Source organism: Mesoplodon bidens, assembly GCF_964165515.1.
Source record: "Mesoplodon bidens genome assembly, chromosome: 16".
NCBI lineage: Eukaryota > Metazoa > Chordata > Mammalia > Artiodactyla > Ziphiidae > Mesoplodon > Mesoplodon bidens.
The window spans coordinates 8,924,734-8,940,107 of record NC_138173.1 but is presented as its reverse complement, the minus strand read 5'-3'; the positions used below and the strand labels follow the sequence as shown (position 1 = coordinate 8,940,107).

The following is a 15,374-nucleotide window of genomic DNA, read 5'->3' as shown; positions in this document are numbered from 1 at the left end:
CCTATCCCACCCCTCTAGGTGGTCACAAAGCACCGAGCTGATCTCCCTGTGCTATGCGGCTGCTTCCCACTAGCTAGCTATTTTACAGTTGGTAGTGTATATATGTCCATGCCACCCTCTCACTTCGTCCCAGCTTACCCTTCCCCCTCCCCGTGTCCTCAAGTCCATTCTCTATGTCTCCATCTTTATTCCTGTCCTGCCCCTAAGTTCTTCAGAACCATTTTTTGTTTGTTTGTTTTTAGATTCCATATATATGTGTTAGCATACGGTATTTGTTTTTCTCTTTCTGACTTACTTCACTCTGTATGACAGACTCTAGGTCTATCCACCTCATTACAAATAGCTCAGTTTCGTTTCTTTTTATGGCTGAGTAATATTCCATTGTATATATGTGTCACATCTTCTTTATCCATTCATCTGTCGATGGATAAAGGTTGACAGGTTGCTTAGATTGCTTCCCTGTCCTGGCTATTGTAAATAGTGCTGTAATCAACATTGTGGTACATGACTCTTTTTGAATTATGGTTTTCTCAGGGTATACGCCCAGTAGTGGCATTGCTAGGTCATATGGTAGTTCTATTTTTAGGTTTTTAAGGAACCTCCATACTGTTCTCCATACTGGCTGTATCAATTTACATTCCCACCAACAGTGTAAGGGGGTTCCCTTTTCTCCACACCCTCTCCAGCATTTATTGCTTGTAGATTTTTTGATGATGGCCATTCTGACCGGTGTGAGATGATATCTCATTGTAGTTTTGATTTGCATTTCTCTAATGATTAGTGATGTTGAGCATCCTTTCATGTGTTTGTTGGCACTCTGTATATCTTCTTTGGAGAATGTCTATTTAGGTCTTCTGGATTTTGGATTTTTGGATTGGGTTTTTTTTTTTTTTGATATTCAGCTGCATGAGCTACTTGTATATTTTGGAGATTAATCCTTTGTCAGTTGCTTCATTTGCAAATATTTTCTCCCATTCTGAGGGCTGTCTTTTCATCTTATTTATGGTTTCCTTTGCTGTGCAAAAGCTGTTAAGTTTCATTAGGTCCCATTTGTTTACTTTTGTTTTTATTTCCATTTCTCTAGGAGGTAGGTCATAAAGGATCTTGCTGTGATTTATGTCATAGAGTGTTCTGCCTATGTTTTCCTCTAAGAGTTTGATAGTGTCTGGCCTTACATTTAGGTCTTTAATCCATTTTGAGTTAATTTTTGTGTATGGTGTTAGGGCTTGTTCTAATTTCATTCTTTTACATGTAGCTGTCCAGTTTTCCCAGAACCCCTTACTGAAGAGGCTCTCTTTTCTCCATTGTATATTCTTGCCTCCTTTGTCAAAGATAAGGTGACCATATGTGCGTGGGTTTATCTCTGGGCTTTCTATCCTGTTCCATTGATCTATATTTCTGTTTTTGTGCCAGTACCATAGTGTCTTGATTACTATAGGTTAGTAATATAGTCTGAAGTCTGGGAGCCTGATTCCTCCAGCTCCATTTTTCTTTCTCAAGATTCCTTTGGCTATTTGGGGTCTTTTTTGTTTCCATACAAATTGTGAATCTTTTGTTCTAATTTTGTGAAAAATTCCATTGGTAGTTTGATAAGGATTGCAATGAATCTGTAGATTGCTTTGGGTAGTAGAGTCATTTTCACAATGTTGATTCTTCCAATCCAAGAACATGGTATATCTCTCCATCTGTTTGTATCATCTTTAATTTCTCTCATCAGTGTCTTAATAGTTTTCTGCATACAGGTCTTTTGTCTCCTTAGGCAGGTTTATTCTTAGGTATTTTATTCCTTTTGTTGCAGTGGTAAATGGGAGTGTTTCCTTCATTTCTTTTTCAGATTTTTCATCATTAGCGTATAGGAATGCAAGAGATTTCTGTGCATTAACTTTGTATCCTGCTACTTTACCAAATTCATTGATCAGTTCTAGTAGTTTTCTGGTGGCATCTTTAGGATTCTGTATGTATAGTATCATGTCATCTGCAAACGATGACAGTTTTACTTCTTCTTTTCCGATTTGGATTCCTTTTATTTCTTTTTCTTCTCTGATTGCTGTGGCTAAAACTTCCAAAACTATGTTGAATAATAGCAGTGAGAGTGGGCAGCCTTGTCTTGTTCCTGATCTTAGTGGAAATGGTTTCAGTTTTTCACCACTGACAATGATGTTGCTGTGGGTTTGTCTTATATGGCCTTTATTATGTTGAGGTAAGTTCCCCCTATGCCTACTTTCTGGAGAGTTTTTTCAAAAATGGGTGTTGAGTTTTGTCAAAAGCTTTTTCTGCATCTATTGAGATTATCATATGGTTTTTATTCTTCAATTTGTTAATATGGTGTATCACATTGATTGATTTGCATATATTGAAGAATCCTTCCATTCCTGGGATAAACCCCACTTGATCATGGTGTATGATGAAGGATGGTTCTTTGCAAGCAAATCATTTCTCAAATACAAAGGATGGGGGGATTTCTTAGACTTTACTGTTTTCCAGGCTCTCAAGCATCAGGTAAAGTTCAACACTGTCAGGGCATGGCAACAAAGTAGACAAAGTGGGTCCTCACAGTCTAGGACCTGAGATTCCATGGGATGAAATGAACAGGGACCTCTAGGCCTGTCCATTAATATGGTTGTTTCAGATTCTGCTAAGCCTATGAAGAAAAGAGGAGGATATGACAATGGTGGGCAGTGACTGGTAGAGGAGGCCTCTGACAGTGGAGACAAGAGAAGGTCTCCTAGAAGACATGCCATTTGAGCTGAGAATTAAGTGATGCAAATAAGCCATCATGGCAGCTAGACCATCCTGAATGAGGTAGGGAACAGGAATGAGACTGGAAAGGAAAGCAAGGCCAGAACAGGTGGGACTGGCAGGTAAGAAGCCTAGACTCTGGTTGCTCTGCCGAGGATGGACAGAGCAGAGGGAGAGCGAAGACAGGGAGGCATGTAGGAAGGGCCCGGGAATTCTGCAGAGCTGGAATGATGGTCTGGACTGGGGTTGTGGTATTGGGATAGTGAAAAGTCATCCAGTTCAAGGTATGCTTTGGAAGTAAAGCTAATGAAATTTAGATAAGGCATGAGGAAATGATAACAACAGCAAACCCTTCCATAGAACCTACAACGCTCTAGGCACCGTTGTGAGTGCTTGATGTGTACTAACACATATTTTATCTTCACCAAAAAATATGAAGAGATAGGTACTGTGTGCTTCCCATTTTCAGATAAGGAAACTGAGGCACAGAACAATTAAGTAATTTATCCAAAGTCACAGAGCTAATAAGCGGCAGAGCTGAGATTTGAACCCTGGTAGGCTCCAGGGAAGAGTCTAGCATACATGGTTCCTGTGCTTTTGATCTGAGCTATTGGTCCTGCCATTGGTTGAAATAATTAAGGCTCGGTGGGAGGTGGACTTGAAGAGGAGACCAATGGCGCAGTATAGGCCATGTTAATTTTCTAGTACCTGTTAGATAACCAAGTGACAGTACTGAAAATTTAACTGGGTATATGTTTGGAGCTCGGGGAAAGTTTCAGTTCGGAGCTGTAACTTCCAGCATCTTCAGCATATACAGGGCATTCAACACCACAGGGTTAAATGAGATCACCTCAGGGTTTGGGGGTGGGAGAGGAGAAAAAGACAAGATCTGCACCCTGGGCAGGGCAGAGGTGTAGAAGCTACACCACTGGCTTTGAGTCTCTATTCGAGTTTTCCTGATTTCGGCATGAGGATATCTGTTCTGATGCCTCCTTCTCATACTCCTGCAGCTTGAAAAGAAACTTTGAAGTAAGCGGAAAGTTCATTTGCAATTTATTTGGGGCAGACTGTCTCTCTGTGTGTAGCAAACGTCATTCTTGATCACTATGAGAATGACCACTTGCTCAAGCTAAGATACCGCTTTGTTGACATGTAGGAGACCTCCTAGCACCGGAGCCCTAGACTGTCTGAAATATAAAAGACCGAGCTGCAGTTTACTAACCGGTGTCGTATCTCCCGTCCTCTTTGACCTTCACCCCCACCCCATGAGGTCAGCAGGCCACTGACGATGACGACCCTTAGCTGGTGAGAGTCTCATGTCTGAGAGACAGTTACTTGCTTAGGGCTGTACTGCTGAGTAGCAGAGCTGGGATATGTGCTACCAAGTCCTCCGCCCCCTTCAGCAGCACCAAGCCTGCTCGGCACAGCCAGTGTGCTTCATTACAACGTTTGCAGCTCCCATTCATTTGTCAAAAGACAAAGGTAGAAAATGCAAACATTTAACTTTCTCTCTCCTACTAGCCGAAATGTCTAAGGGTTGCTAATATTGAATCCCAGGACATCGTGGGTTATAGATAAGAGCCCATAAAAGGAGTCGGACAGGAACTGGGCAGACGGCCAACATTTGCAGAGGGAGATCGGCTCAGTAGGGCTTCATTACTTTGTTAAACATGAATTCTCCAAGCATGAAGCACACTCATTTTCATATGTAAATATAAAACTACGTGTAAAAGTCAACTAAAAATAATCTGTGGATTTTTTTACCATAATTGTGTATTTGCGATATTACAAATAATTGAGAGTTGATATTCAAATAAAAGCATGTAGGTAGAAAACAACAATATGTAAAACCCACCCCCCTGTCCTCTGTGTGCTGGTGAAATGGGCAGGGACTTTTAGCAGAAATCTTAAGCAAATTATAGCAGACATGAGTTGGTTTTTAGTACCCGTGCCAGCCAAGCTGACTATTGAACAAAGGGTTCTTCTGGGTCATTTTTCACCTGTCGAGATTCCCGGGGAGGTGTCGCTCTCTTGCTCCTCCTCTTTCAAATGCCAGCTGATTCAGTCACTAGCACGTTCATGTACCTTCCTGCCTTGAGACAGTGCAGCACAGCAGGTTTAACTAAATTGCCAATAAGACCATCTTAAATCACTGGTACCTCCACCCCTTGCAGCACCTCCAGCGGGAGCAGGTTGTGACGGGCTTTCAGAGCAATAAGTGCTGTTTGCTACTGTTGCTCTGAACCCTCTGGCAGACACCAGTCAGGAAAGGGCAAGTCAAGGACAAGGAACCAGAGGGTGAGAGCACCCGGAACACTGGCCACCCTGTCACCCGACACTGCCTGCAGCCTGGGAGGCCGAAAATCGTATACAAGGGGGAACTTGTCTAAACGCGAGATGGGCTCTGGTTGGCAGAGGAAGGCCACCTGATCTCTATCTTTCCAGATGCTGATGTCAAAGACAAGTTCAGCAGATGTGCTCTCACTGACATGATGCCATTCTCTGATCTCAAAACAAGGAACAAAATCCCTCTGAATTCTCACCAGATGTGCCTGTGAACCTGTACAGCTGATGGGTGAGTACTATCTTCCTGGACAGTCAAGCAGCATCCTACGACATGCTTTAAAAACACAAGGCAGGGCTTCCCTGGTGGCGCAGTGGTTGAGAGTCCGCCTGCCGATGCAGGGGACATGGGTTCGTGCCCCGGTCCGGGAGGATCCCACGTGCCGCGGAGCGGCTGGGCCCGTGAGCCATGGCCGCTGAGCCTGCGTGTCCGTAGCCTGTGCTCTGCAACGGGAGAGGCCACAACAGTGAGAGGCCCGCGTACTGCCAAAAAAAAAAAAAAAACAACAAAAACACAAGGCAGTGAGAACCGCTGTCAAAAGGTAAAAGAAAGACAAGAAGCAGTGATCTGACACAACAAGAGAGCATCCCTTGTCTGAAAAACGTGAACTGTGGCATCCTCCCTCTCGCCAGGGCTTTCCGTCTCTCTGGATTGGTGCAGTGGACGAGGATGTTGTGCAGAGACCTCTCCTGAGCCCCAACCTGGCCCCAAACTATATCCTTTCTACTCTCCTCTTTTACTTTATTTATAATTCCTCTGAAATTAGCTTTATTATTCAAGGGATAGTTAGCCTGTATGGGATTCTAAAACAGCATGGCTTAGCCAGTGCTTCACAACCTCTTTCACGTCGGCACACTCAGAACAAATGACAGCATTTGGAAAGCACAGCAAGGGAAATGGATGAGGCTGGTCAAGGGTCCCTGGGCCACCCCTGGGAAGCAGTATCTGAGCACACATCACTTGGAAGCACTGACTTAGATCAGGGAGCTCAAGCCACAGGTACTTGATACTTTTAGGACAGGAAAACATGCAAGACTCACTTTTATGATATTATCAGGGCGCCAGAATGTAGATTCTGGGGTCCAATACTTCCATCCTAGAGCTACTGAATCCAAATTCAGGTAGTCGGGGAGATCTGGGGATTTGAATTTATGCAGGCTCCTCGTATCATCTTCATGCGGGTTAAGCCTGCAGACCTCTGTGTTTGGTGTCTCCATTCTCATCTCCCTTACTTCTCTCCTGTATCCACTTCCTGGCTGGGGTGTTTCCTCTGGGGAGCTGGCACCTACACGTTAAGATAGTAGAAGACAGAAGAAAGAAAAAAGACTCAGCAGAATTAAACGCAGAACTTGGGTGCTCAGAGGCTGTCGGTACGTTTGAGCTGGACCAGGAGGGACCCCTCACTTTATACACAAGACCCGAGGGCCCTGAAGATCAGAACTCCCACCCCTCCCCCAGCTCTTATTAACCAACAGCTTCACCAGAGGCGTAAAGAAAGAAATGACGCATCCCTGGCATGGCGACGTGGGAAGGAGAGAGGAGGGTAAAACTACTTCCTCCCACTCAGCTGGGGTATGGGAAGAAGAGGCCAGGAGAACAGCTGCTTGCTGGCAATCTAAAGGGAAAGGCAGAAAGCGGTTTGGTTCCTTCCTTTGGACTGTGCATTGGCTTTATCACCTAATAGTCAGATATGTTTACAGGCAAATGGGCTCTCAGACGTCCCTGACCTTTCAGATGTTAGAGACACAGCCAAGGGCGCCACCGTTAATCTAAGGAAGCAATTCTAAGCACTTTGCTAACTCTCTGGCTATTCATATCCTTTATAAAAGGCAGGGGTTGGACACCCTGATAAGTAAGATCTAGCACGTAAGTGTACAGATAATGATTAAAAACAGGGACCTGCCGCCCCAGGTTAGCTGGGTGAGGGGGCAAGGGAAAGGCGCCCTCACACTGACAGCAAGAGGAGGAGGAGAAAGCAGAAAAGGGGGCTCAGTCATGTGCTCTGGGCAGAGACCACATTCGTGTGAAGGGAGGGATCAGGTGGGCGTAGTTACTGCAGAGCTGCACCTCGGCCACCCTGCAAAGGCGAAAATACAGCAGCCCCTCCTGCAAGCGTGGTGCTGCAGCTGGGGAGCTGGGCCCAGAGCACCCCTGCCTGCAGCGATGCAGCGCTATGCCGACGGCTGCAGCCCGGGCTGCCTGCGGCCCCGGCACTGGCCTGCTCACATCTGCTGTTCACCGTCAACACCCGTGCAGCTGCGCAGGGTGCCCAGTGCTCTCTGGAGCCCCGTGAGTGTGTGTTCCCAAAGGCTAAGCTAGCGGGTGACTTTGAATGCGTAGGTGATGAGGCTGCTGAAATCTCTCTCCTCGGGATGGACATGACCACATGCTGCCTGCACTGTCTCTTCTGTCACTACACCTCTGGGTTTGCCCTCAGCACCTCGGCTGCCGTTTCTGTCAGGTTTAACCCAGCCCCACCCAGGACTGCACAGGATAACTGCCTTCCCCCAATGTTCCCATCAAGGAAGACACCACGATAGCGATTCCTTCCTATAGAGAATTATCTTTGCATTTAAGGGCTACCCGATCTGCTGTGTTTTGGGGACTTCCAATGTGCCGAGGTCAGGAACTCCTCTGATGTTGTGATTTATACAGTATATACTAGCGAATGTGCTTTAGTGCTATGATTGCCATAAAACAGTCCCTCTGTGGATGACGCTACCTCTCATGTGCCCTCGCCCAAATGGAAAACGTACCTAGGAAAGACAGTTTGACTTTCCAGGCATTTAAGCAATAGTTAAATTGGTATTGTATTTCATTGTTAAAATTGAAAATGAAGTTTTCATTTTCAGTGCACTCCGAAGTTATTCACTAATAATATGCTGCAGTTTTTAAGCAGAGATAATATATTAAATCACTTTATGAGTGATTTTTTAAACACAGATGTTGACTAAAATGCTGTATAGTAAGTCCCCTACCTACGAACCTTCAAGTTGGGAACTTTCAAAGATGCGGCCGTGGGTTCCATCATCATCAGGCGTGAGTGAAATTAAACCTCGTCCTCCGTCTGCTATTGCTGAGGGTCCCTCAGCTCTACCATCTCCCACCTCCTCTCCCTCCTCCAGTCAGTAACTCTTCCTGCCTGTTCACTCGATGCCAGCCCCTGTGTGCCAGCTGTTGTGCTGTACTACGGTACTTTTCAAGGTACTGTACTGTAAGATTAAAAAATGTTTATTTTTGTTTGTTTTTTATGTATTATTTGTGTGAAAAGTATTATAAACCTATTACAGTACAGTACTATATAGCCGATTGTGTTAGCTGGCCACCTAGGCTAACTTTGTTGGACGTATGAACGAATTGGACATGCTCGCTCTCGTAACGGAACTCATGTGTAGGTAGGGGACTTACTGTAAATAGCTTGGCTGTAGAATTCTTGACTACGCCTGGCTTAGGAATCGTTAATATGCAATTTTTCAGACACTGGAAGTTTTTAAATGTTTTGTACCTGCTGCGCCCCAGAGTTAGGGACTCTGCATTGCCCTCCTACTCTGGGTTTACACTAGAGCTTTGGAATGTGTCAAATGAAACCAAAGTTCGGCATTGCTTTTCTTCAAAACATTCTGCTGTGCAGAATAAACTCTTATGGGAACAAGCATATTAATTAGGTAATAATTTCACTAGACAAGCAAATAGAAGTTCTAATCTAAGTAATATCTCCTTATACCTCCCTCTTATGACATAAACACAGTGGCGATTTTGAATGCACTTACCAAGGATGTTCTCTGCGGTTTAGGTGAAAGCCATTCAGCTGCTTCAGGCAGGGAGAGCGGTAAGTAACAGCTGTGTCTGTGCTGGTGTCACGGGAATAATGCCTGGGTCACACGGGTGAGAATTGATTCCGCTGGCCTCGTGCTTCATGGGATGCTTCTGTCTCCTGGTCCCCACCCCTTCCCTGGGCCACCTTTGTTAAGTATTATTTGGCTCAAGCCTGATTCACAGTGGTCCTCCTGGTGTGTATGGACTTGCTCAGTAACATGAGACAACATTTTCTTCTCTCCTTGCCAGGTGCATGGCACTGCTTTGGACTTCCTAGGATGTAGGAGAAAAGAAATCTTTTAAAATATAAAATAATCAATTCTTTGGAAAACTGAGTTGGGCTGCGTTCTTGTTGAATGTTATTATGTTGACTACTAAAATACCAAGATTTTTTTTTGTATTTGGTTAATTAAAAATCTGCAAATTTATTTCTCTTTTCCTAGCTTTATTGAGGTAAAATTGACATGTAAAATTGTAAGATAGTTAAAGTGTACCAATTCGATAATTTGATATATGTAGATATTGTGAAAGGATTCCCCCATTAATTAACACCCATCACCTCACATATTTACCCCCCCCTTTTTTTATTTTTGGTGAGAACATCTAAGTTCTACTCTCTTAGCAAATTTCAATCACACAGTACAGTGTTATCAACTGTGGTCACCACATTACATATTATGTCCTCAGACTTTATTCATCTTATAACTGAAAGATTTTACACTCTTTACAAACCTCTCCCTATTTCCCCCAACCTCAGCCCCTGGCATCCACTTTTCAACTCTCTGCTTCTATAAGTTTGACTATTTTTTTTTGTTTAGAGTCCAGAAATAAGTGATGCCACTCCGTCTTTCTCTGTCTGGCTTATTTCACTAGCATAATGCCCTCCAGTTTCACCCATGTTGCTGCAAATGATAGGATTTCCTTCCCTTTTAAAGGCTGAATATTATTCCATTGTGTGTATACACATTTTCTTGATCCATTCATCCATCGGTTGACAGACATTTGGTTGTTTCCATACCTTGGCTATTTAATGCTGCAATGAAAATGGGGGTATAGCTATCTCTTCAAGATAATGGTTTCATTTCCTTTAGATACCCAGAAGTGGGATTGCTGGATCATACGGTAGTTCTATGTTTAATTTTTTGAGGCACCTCCATACTGTTTTCCGTATTGGCTGCACCAGTTTACATTCCCAGCAACAGTGTAGGAAGGGTCCCTTTCCTCCACATCTTCATCAGCAAGTCTACTTCTTTAAAAAATTTTTACTGGAGTATAGTTGATTTACAATGTTGTGTTAGTTTCAAGTGTACAGCAAAGTGAATCAGTTATACATATACATATATCCACTCTTTTTTAGATTCTTTAGATTCTTTCCCATATAGGTCATTCCAGAGTACTGAGTAGAGTTGTCTGTGCTACATAGTAGGTCCTTATTACTTATCTATTTCTTGTTCATTGTTAAATTCACTGTAAATGAAGGCTTTTACAATTAAAATGAGATTTGTTTCCCTCTAAAGAAAGAGGCAAGAGTGCCTGCAAAACTAAACATGGGCACTTCCGGGGAAGATGGCGTTAGAGTAAGACGCGGAAATCACCTACCTCCCCACAGATACACCAGAAATACAGCTACATGTGGAACAACTCCTACAGAACACCTACTGAACACTGGCAGAAGACCTCAGACCTCCCAAAAGGCAAGAAACTCCCCACGTACCTGGGTAGGGCAAAGCGGAGAGATTCCCGCACAGAGGATCGGTGCCGACCGGCACTCACCAGCCCGAGAGGCTTGTCTGCTCGGCCGCCGGGGCAGGCGGAGCTGGGAGCTGAGGCTCGGGCTTCAGTCGGAGCGCAGGGAGAGGAATGGGGCTGGCGGCGAGAACTCAGCCTGAAGGGGGCTAATGTGCCACAGCTAGCCGGCAGGGAGTCCGGGAAAACTCTGGAGCTGCCGAAGAGGCAAGAGACTTTTTCTTCCCTCTTGGTTTCCTGGTGCGCGAGGAGAGGGGATTAAGAGCGCTGCTTAAAGGGGCTCCACAGACGGGCGCGAGCCGCGGCTAAAAGCGCGGAGCCCAGAGACAGGCGTGGGACGCTGGGGCTGCTGCTGCCAAGAAGCCTGTGTGCGAGCGCAGGTCATTATCCACACCTACCTTCCGGGGAGGCTGTGCAGCCCGCCACTGCCGGGGTCCCGAAATCCAGGGACGGCTTCCCTGGGAGAACGCACGGCGTGCCTCAGTCTACTGCAACATCACTCCGGCCTCTGCCGCTGCAGGCTTGCCCCGCACTCCGTGCCCCTCCCTCCCGCCCGGCCTGAGTGAGCCAGAGTCCCCGAAGCGGCTGCTCCTTTAACCCTGTCCTGTCTGAGCGAAGAACAGATGCCCTCCAGCAACCGACACGGAGAGGCGGGGCCGAGTCCAAAGCTGAGACCTGGGAGCTGTGAGAACAAATAAGAGAAAGGGAAACCTCTCCCAGCAGCCTCAGAAGCAGCGGATTAAAGCTCCACAATCAACTTGATGTACCCTGGATCTGTGGAATACATGAATAGACAACGAATCATCCCAAATTGAGGAGCCAGGAGTCAGTGCTGTGCCTCTGAAGTGGGAGAGCCAACTTCCGGACACTGGTCCACAAGAGACCTCCCAGCTCCACATAATATCAGATGGCGAAAATCTTCCAGAGATCTCCATCTCAACACCAGCACCCAGCTTCACTAAACGACCAGCAAGCTACAGTGCTGGACACCCTATGCCAAACAATTAGCAACACAGGAAGACAACGCCACCCATTAGCAGAAAGGCTGCCTAAAGTCATAAAAAGTCCACAGACACCCCAAAACACACCACTAGTCATGGACCTGCCCAACAGAAAGACAAGATCCAGCCTCATCCACCAGAACACAGGCACCAGTCCCCTCCACCAGGAAGCCTACACAATCCACTGAACCAACCTTAGCCACTGGGGACAGACACCAAAAGCAAGGGGAACTACGAACCTGCAGCCTGCAAAAAAGAGACCCCCAAACAGTAAGATAAGCAAAATGAGAAGACAGAAAAACACACAGCACGTGAAGGAGCAAGATAAAAACCCACCAGACCTAACAAATGAAGAGGAAATAGGCAGTCTACCTGAAAAAGAATTCAGAATAATGATAGTAAAGATGATCCCAAATCTTGGAAATAGAATAGACAAAATTCAAGAAACAGTTAACAAGGACCTAGAAGAACTAAAGATGAATCAAGCAACGATTAAAAACACAATACATGAAATGAAAAATACTCTAGATGGGATCAATAGCAGAATAACTGAGGAAGAAGAACGGATAAGTGACCTGGAAGATAAAATAGTGGAAATAACTACTGCAGAGCAGAAGAAAGAAAAAAGAATGAAAAGAACTGAGGACAATCTCAGAGACCTCTGGGACAACATTAAATGCACCAACATTCGAATTATAGGGGTTCCAGAAGAAGAAGAGAAAAAGAAAGGGACTGAGAAAATATTTGAAGAGATTATAGTTGAACACTTCCCTAATATGGGAAAGGAAATAGTTAATCAAGTCCAGGAGGCACAGAGAGTCCCATACAGAATAAATCCAAGGAGAAATACGCCAAGACACATATTAATCAAACTGTCAAAAATTAAACACAAAACATATTAAAAGCAGCAAGGGAAAAACAACAAATAACACACAAGGGAATCCCCATAAGGTTAACAGCTGATCTTTCAGCAGAAACTCTGCAAGCCAGAAGGGACTGGCAGGACATATTTAAAGTGATGAAGGAGAAAAACGTGCAACCAAGATTACTCTACCCAGCAAGGATCTCATTCAGATTTGATGGAGAAATTAAAACCTTTACAGACAAGCAAAAGCTGAGAGAGTTCAGCACCACCAAACCAGCTCTACAACAAATGCTAAAGGAACTTCTCTAGGCAAGAAACACAACAGAAGGAAAAGACCTACAATAACGAACCCAAAACAGTTAAGAAAATGGGAATAGGAACATACATATTGATAATTACCTTAAATGTAAATGGACTAAATGCTCCCACCAAAAGACACAGATTGGCTGAATGGATACAAGAACAAGACCCATATATATGCTGTCTACAAGAGACCCACCTCAGACCTAGAGACACATACAGACTGAAAGTAAGGTGATGCAAAAAGATACTCCATGCAAATGGAAAGCAAAAGAAAGCTGGAGTAGCAATTCTCATATCAGACAAAATAGACTTTAAAATAAAGACTACTAGAAGAGACAAAGAAGGACACTACATAATGATCAAGGGATCGATCCAAGAAGAAGATATAACAATTGTAAATATTTATGCACCCAACATAGGAGCACCTCAATACATAAAGGCAAATACTAACAGCCATAAAAGGGGAAATCGACAGTAACACACTCAGAGTAGGGGACTTCAACACCCCACTTTCACCAGTGGACAGATCATCCAAACCGAAAATAAATAAGGAAACACAAGCTTTAAATGATATATTAAACAAGATGGACTTAATTGATATTTATAGGACATTCCATCCAAAAACAACAGAATACACATTTTTCTCAAGTGCTCATGGAACATTCTCCAGGACAGATCATATCTTGGGTCACAAATAAAGCCTTGGTACATTTAAGAAAATTGAAATTGTATCAAGTATCTTTTCTGACCACAACGCTGTGAGACTAGATATCAATTACAGGAAAAGATCTGTAAAAAATACAAACACATGGAGGCTAAACAATACACTACTTAATAACGAAGTGATCACTGAAGAAATCAAAGAGGAAATTAAAAAATACCTAGAGGGCTTGGATCGGAAGATGGCGGAAGAGTAAGACGCGGCGATCACCCTCCTCCCCACAGATACATCAGAAATACATCTACACGTGGAACAACTCCTACAGAACACCTATTGAACGCTGGCAGAAGACCTCAGACCTCCCAAAAGGCAAGAAACTCCCCACATACCTGGGTAGGGCAAAAGAAAATAGAATAAACAGAGACAATAGGATAGGGACGGGACCTGCACCAGTGGGAGGGAGCCGTGAAGGAGGGAAGGTTTCTACACACTAGAAGCCCCTTCGCGGGCGGAGACTGCAGGTGGCGGAGGGGGAAAGCTTCGGAGTAGCGGAGGAGAGAGCCGCAGACACAGGGGTGCGGAGGGCAAAGCGGAGAGATTCCAGCACAGAGGATTGGTGCCCTCAGGCACACACCAGCCCGAGAGGCTTGTCTGCTCGGCCGCCGTGGCGGGCGGGACTGGGAGCTGAGGCTCGGGTATCGGCTTTCAGTCGGAGCGCAGGGAGAGGATTGGGGTTGGCGGCGGGAAGAGAGTCTGAAGGGGTTAGTGCACCACGGCTAGCCCGGAGGGAGTCCGGGGAAAGGGTCTGGAGGTGCCGAAGAGGCAAGAGACTTTTTTCCCTTTTGTTTCCTGGTGCGCGAGGAGAGGGCATTAAGAGGGCTGCTTGGGGAAGCGCCGGAGACGGGTGCGGAACTCGGAGACGGGCGTGGGACGCTGGGGCTGCTGCTGCCGCTGCCGCCACCGCCGCCGCCGCCGCCGCAGGGCCTGTGTGCGAGCGCGGGTCACTGTCCGCCCCGCCTTCCGGGGGGCCTGTGCACCCCGCCACTGCCGGGGTCCCGGGACCCGGGGACGGCTTTCCCGGGAAAGCGCACGGAGCACCACGGGCTGCTGCAACGTCACGCCCGCCTCTGCCGCCGCAGGCCCGCCCTACACTGCGCGCCCCTCCCTCCCCTCTGCCTGAGTGAGCCAGAGCCCCCGAATCAGCGGCTCCTTTAAACCCATCCTGTCTGAGCGAAGAACGGACGCCCTCCGGCGACCTACGCGCAGAGGCGGGGCCAGGTCCAAGGCTGAGACCCGGGAGCTGTGAGAGCAGAGAAGAGACAGGGAAATCTCTCTGTGCAGCCTCGGAGGCAGCGGATTAAAGCTCCACGGTCCATCTGATGTGCCCTGCGTCTGTGGAGTGCATGAATGGACAGCGAATCATCCCAAATTGAGGAAGTGGACTTTGAGGACAAGATTTAAGACTTTCCCCCCTTTTCCTCTTTTTACAACGAATTATCCCAAATTAAGGAGGTGGACTTAGAGAGTAAGATTTCAGACTTCTCGCCCTTTTCCTCTTTTTACAACGAATTATCCCAAATTGAGGAGGTGGACTTGGAGAGCAAGATTTTTGATTTTTCCCCCTGCTCTCTTTTTGTGAATGTGTATGTGTAATCTTCTGTGTAAGATTCTCTCTGTATAGCTTTGCTTCCACCATATGTCCCAGGGTTCTATCTGTCTGGTTTTTTTTCAATAATTACATTTTAATTTTAATAACGCTACTATATTTCATACTTTATTCTATTTTACTTTACCTGCTCTTTTTTTCCTACCTTCCCTTCCTCCCTCCCTCCCTCCGCTCCTCCTTTCCTTCTTTCTTTTTCTTTCCTCCCTCCCTCCCTTTCTTTCTTTCCTCCCTCC

General features: G+C 45.6%; 2 long non-coding RNA genes across 2 annotated transcripts in view; one reads left to right on the top strand and one right to left on the bottom strand.

The window, feature by feature from the left end:
- LOC308604802 overlaps positions 1 to 8,906 on the top strand; it is a 121,580-nt gene extending 112,674 nt beyond the window's left edge. Inside the window, exons 3-4 of the long non-coding RNA XR_014013557.1 lie at positions 5,185 to 5,314; positions 8,832 to 8,906. This is a non-coding gene — a long non-coding RNA (uncharacterized lncRNA). The remainder of the gene's footprint in view (positions 1 to 5,184; positions 5,315 to 8,831) is intronic.
- Positions 5,308 to 15,374, bottom strand: part of LOC308604801 — a 66,689-nt gene continuing 56,622 nt past the window's right edge. The window contains exons 3-4 of the long non-coding RNA XR_014013556.1: positions 8,854 to 9,172; positions 5,308 to 6,368 (exon numbers count right to left, since the gene is read on the bottom strand). This is a non-coding gene — a long non-coding RNA (uncharacterized lncRNA). The remainder of the gene's footprint in view (positions 6,369 to 8,853; positions 9,173 to 15,374) is intronic.